This window comes from Salvelinus namaycush, chromosome 18, assembly GCF_016432855.1.
Source record: "Salvelinus namaycush isolate Seneca chromosome 18, SaNama_1.0, whole genome shotgun sequence".
Lineage (NCBI taxonomy): Eukaryota > Metazoa > Chordata > Actinopteri > Salmoniformes > Salmonidae > Salvelinus > Salvelinus namaycush.
In genome coordinates, this window is record NC_052324.1 from 41,433,111 (window position 1) to 41,439,110 (window position 6,000).

Consider the following 6,000-nt stretch of genomic DNA (forward strand, 5'->3'; position numbering starts at 1 on the left):
ACCTTAGTGCACTTTGATGTATTGATACTGTCTTGGACCACACATGATGTATTGATACTGTCTTGGACAACACATTATGTATTGATACTGTCTTGGACCACACATGATGTATTGATACTGTCTTGGACCACACATGATGTATTGATACTGTCTTGGACCACACATGATGTATTGATACTGTCTTGGACCACACATGATGTATTGATACTGTCTTGGACCACACATGATGTATTGACACTGTCTTGGACCACACATGATGTATTGACACTGTCTTGGACCACACATGATGTATTGACACTGTCTTGGACCACACATGATGTATTGATACTGTCTTGGACAACACATTATGTATTGATACTGTCTTGGACCACACATGATGTATTGATACTGTCTTGGACAACACATTATGTATTGATACTGTCTTGGACCACACATGATGTATTGATACTGTCTTGGACCACACATGATGTATTGATACTGTCTTGGACCACACATGATGTATTGATACTGTCTTGGACCACACATGATGTATTGATACTGTCTTGGACAACACATTATGTATTGATACTGTCTTGGACCACACATGATGTATTGACACTGTCTTGGACCACACATGATGTATTGACACTGTCTTGGACCACACATGATGTATTGACACTGTCTTGGACCACACATGATGTATTGATACTGTCTTGGACCACACATGATGTATTGACACTGTCTTGGACCACACATGATGTATTGACACTGTCTTGGACCACACATGATGTATTGACACTGTCTTGGACCACACATGATGTATTGACACTGTCTTGGACCACACATGATGTATTGACACTGTCTTGGACCACACATGATGTATTGACACTGTCTTGGACCACACATGATGTATTGATACTGTCTTGGACCACACATGATGTATTGATACTGTCTTGGACCACACATTATGTATTGATACTGTCTTGGACCACACATTATGTATTGACACTGTCTTGGACCACACATGATGTATTGACACTGTCTTGGACCACACATTATGTATTGATACTGTCTTGGACCACACATGATGTATTGATACTGTCTTGGACCACACATGATGTATTGATACTGTCTTGGACCACACATGATGTATTGATACTGTCTTGGACCAGTCATTATGTATTGATACTGTCTTGGACCAGTCATTATGTATTGATACTGTCTTGGACCAGTCATTATGTATTGATACTGTCTTGGACCACTCATTATGTATTGACACTGTCTTGGACCACACATTATGTATTGATACTGTCTTGGACCAGTCATTATGTATTGATACTGTCTTGGACCACACAGGATGTCCTGCTCACCTACAGTTTCTCCTCTTTATTGTCAAAGACCTCTGACTATATTAATGGCTGTGTTTCTAGACACTATTAACCATGAGGTTCTCATCACAAAACTGTTCAAGTTCAATGTTTCCCCCTAAGCCAGATGGATGAAATCATACCTTGAAGGCAGAACCCAGTGTGTCAGAGTGATCAATGAGCTGTCTCCCACTCTCAGCTATGATGTGGGCGTGCCCCAAGGGTCAGTACTGGGGGGGCCCTCCTGTTCAGCCTGTACATTAATGATCTGCCTTCTGTCTGTACTGGGTCTGAAGTTCAAATGTATGCAGATGATACAGTGATATATGTGCATGCAAAGAGCAAACAACAAGCTGCACAAGAACTCACTACTGTAATGGTCCAGGTTACAAAGTGGCTCAGTGACTCGTGTTTGCATCTCAATGTGAAAAAAACTGTTTGCATGTTCTTCACAAAGAGGGCAACTGATGCTACTGACTGAGACAAATATGTCAGGGGAGAAGCTCCAGGTGGTATTTGATTTGAAGTACCTTGGCATTATACTTGATTCCAACAATTTTTTAAAAAGTAGGTGAAAAAGGTAACTCAAATAATCAAATTCAACCTAGCTCATTTCCGATTCATACAGAATTGTTTGACTACAGGGGCAGTGAAACAGTACTTCAATGCTATGAAACTCCCCCACCTAACATACTGCTTGACTAGTTGGGCCCAAAGCTTGCTGTACAACATTAAAACCCATTCAGTCTGTCTACAAACAGGCTCAGAAGGCATGAGTTCCTCCTGAGTTGGGAAAATCTTGTGCAATACACTGACGCATGTCTTGTATTCAAGAGCCTAATGTAAATGGCCTGTTTTTTTTGTCCTTGGTACCTGGACATGAAGAAGACACTTAACAGACAGACGCAACATGTTATACAACACTGACGACCTCCGCTCGGTTTGAGGGGCGGCGTTTGTGCGTGTGTTTGTGCGAGTGGAGAAGGACAGGGAGCTTTGTATGTACTGAAACTGTCTGGGGGGAGAGGTGTGTGTGTGTGTTTGTGCGAGTGGAGAAGGACAGGGAGCGGATGGAGAAAGAGACATGAGTAAATTAAGTCTCTTCCCCTTCACCCCCGTCTTCCTCACACACACACACACACACACACACACACACACACACACACACACACACACACACACACACACACACACACACACACACACACACACACACACACACACACACACACACACACACACACACACACACACACCTCTCCCCCCAGACAGTTTCAGTACATACAAAGGGTCTCTCTTCATGACGTGTTCTGTGAAGGAAAAATACTTTCTCCGCTGTCACCCTATGTTCCTAGAGTGACTATATGACGTTATGCAACACTGAAACTCCTAGAGTGACTACAGTTGAAGTCGGAAGTTTACATACACTTAGGTTGGAGTCACTAAAACTCATTTTTCAACCACTCCACAAATTTCTTGTTAACAAACTATAGTTTTGGCAAATCGGTTAGGACATCTACTTTGTACATGACACAAGTCATTTTTCCAACAATTGTTTACAGATTATTTCACTTATAATTCACTGTATCACAATTCCAGTGGGTCAGAAGTTTACATACACTAAGTTGACTGTGCCTTTAAAAATTGTCATGGCTTTAGAAGCTTCTGATCTAATTGACATAATTTGAGTCAATTGGAGGTGTACCTGTGGATGTATTTCAAGGCCTACCTTCGAACTCAGTGCCTCTTTGCTTGACATCATGGGAAAATCAAAAGAAATCAGCCAAGACCTCAGAAAAAAAATTGTAGACCTCCACAAGTCTGGTTCATCCTCGGGATAAATTTCCAAACGCCTGAAGGTACCACGTTCATCTGTACAAACAATAGTATGCAAGTATAAACACCATGGGACCACGCAGCCGTCATACTGCTCAGGAAGGAGACGCGTTCTGTCTCCTAAAGATGAATGTACTTTGGTGCGAAAAGTGCAAATCAATCCCAGAACAACAGCAAAGGACCGTGTGAAGATGCTGGAGGAAACAGGTACAAAAGTATCTATATCCACAGTAAAACGAGTCCTATATCGACATAACCTGAAAGGCCTCTCAGCAAGGAAGAAGCCACTGCTCCAAAACCACCATAAAAAAGCCAGACTACGGTTTGCAACTGCACATGGGGACAAAGATCGTACTTTTGGAGAAATGTCCTCTGGTCTGATGAAACAAAAATAGAACTGTTTGGCCATAATGACCATCGTTATGTTTGGAAGAAAAAGGGGGAGGCTTGCAAGCCGAAGAACACCATCCCATCCGTGAAGCACGGGGTGGCAGCATCATGTTGTGGGGGTGCTTCACAAAATAGATGGCATCATGAGGATGGAAAATTATGTGGACATATTGAAGCAACATCTCAAAACATCAGTCAGGAAGTTAAAGCTTGGTCGCAATGGGTCTTCCAAATGGACAATGACCCCAAGCATACTCCAAAGTTGTGGCAAAATGGCTTAAGGACAACAAAGTCAAGGCATTGGAGTGGCCATCACAAAGCCCTGACCTCAATCCTATAGAACATTTGTGGACAGTGTGCGAGCAAGGAGGCCTACAAACCTAACTCAGTTACACCAGCTCTGTCAGGAGGAATGGGCCATAATTCACCCAACTTATTGTGGGAAGCTTGTGGAAGGCTACCCGAAACGTTTGACCCAAGTTAAACAATTTAAAGGCAATGCTACCAAATACTAATTGAGTGTATGTAAACTTCTGACCCACTGGGAATGTGATGAAAGAAATTAAAGCAGAAATAAATCATTCTCGCTATTATTCTGACATTTCACATTCTTAAAATAAATTGGTGATCCTAACTGACCTTAGACGGGGAATTTTTACTAGGATTAAATGTCAGGAATTGTGAAAAACGGAGTTTAAATGTATTTGTCTAAGGTGTATGTAAACTTACGACAAACAACTGAAAATGACGGTATGCAACACAAACTCATTGTCTGCTTGGCCTTGTATTTCTGTTGCTACCATAGCAACTGACTTTTAGAGCGAGAGAGAAAGAATACGTGTGTATATGTGTGTGTGTATTCATCATCGCAGTGTGTGTGTTTGATAATTTCAACAGGCAAGATGTACGTGGATGGATGGATAAAGAATATGCTGCATTCAGCTGCCTTTTGTATTGAAGTAGAGGGGTTAGTGTCTGCCAACTACAGTAACCGAGTGACTGAGGAAACACGGGAACCAACAGGTAAGGAAGTCTGTGACACGAAGCCAACATGTCAGCTCTGAGGACCAAGGATACTATTGTTGTAAGACTTAAAGGGCTTTCAAATCAAATCAAATTGTATTTGTCACATGCGCCAAATACAACAGGTGTAGTAGACCTTACAGTAAAATGCTGTAAGAATTTTTAAAAATAAAATATTAATTAAACACCAGCAGTAAAATAATAATAGTGAGACTATATACAGGGGGTATCGGTACAGAGTCAATGTGTGGGGGCACCGGTTAGTCGAGGTAATTGAGGTAATATGTACATGTAGGTAGAGTTATTCAAGTGACTATGCATAGAAAATAAACAGAGAGAAGCAGCAGCGTAAAATAGGGGTCTGGGTAGCCATTTGATTAGCTGTTCAGGAGACTTATGGCTTGGGGGTAGAAGCTGTTAAGAAGCCTTTTGGACCTAGACTTGGCGCTCCGGTACCGCTTGCTGTGCGGTAGCAGAGAGAACAGTCTATGGCTAGGGTGGCTGAAGTCTTTGACAATTTTTAGGGCCTTCCTCTGACACCGCCTGGTATAGAGGTCCTGGATGGCAGGAAGCTTGGCCCCAATGATGTACTGGGCCGTACGCACTACCCTCTGTAGTGGCTTGCGGTCGGAGGCCGAGCAGTTGCCATACCAGGCAGTGATGCAACCAGTCAGGATGCTCTCGATGGTGAAGCTGTATAACCTTTTGAGGATCTGAGGACCCATGCCAAATATTTTCAGTCTCCTGAGGGGGAATAGGCGTTGTTGTGCCCTCTTCACAGGTGTCTTGGTGTGTTTGGACCATTCTAGTTTGTTGTTGATTTGGACACCAAGGAACTTGAAGCTCTCAACCTGCTCCACTACAGCCCCATCGATGAGAATGGGGGTGTGCTCGGTCCTCCTTTTCCTATAGTCCACAATCATCTCCTTTGTCTTGATCACATTGAGGTAGAAGTTGTTGTCCTGGCACCACACGGCCAGGTCTCTGCCCTCCTCCCTCCTTCATTTCATGCAATGTCAGGTGAGTTGAGAAACCGATTTAGGCCTATAATTATTCTGTATCATAAACCGGGTAGTTTGGGTCCTAGATACTGGCTGATTGGCTGAAACAGCATTCCAGCCATCTGTGCAGTATATCTGACAATATACCCCAGGTATGACGCAATGCGATGTGTAAATATTATTGTGCTGAAAAACTCTCCGTTGTATCACAACTGGCGTTCTACATCTGTTGTACAACTTGAGTGTGTGTATTTGGCCAGAGTGTGGCTGCATGTGTTTGCAGACAGCAGGAAGTGTGAGCTCTACAGTCAGGATCCATACCAAATGGCACCATATTCCCTATATAGTGCACTACTTTAGACCAGAGCCCTATCTAGGGAATAGCGTGCCATAGGGCCCTGGTC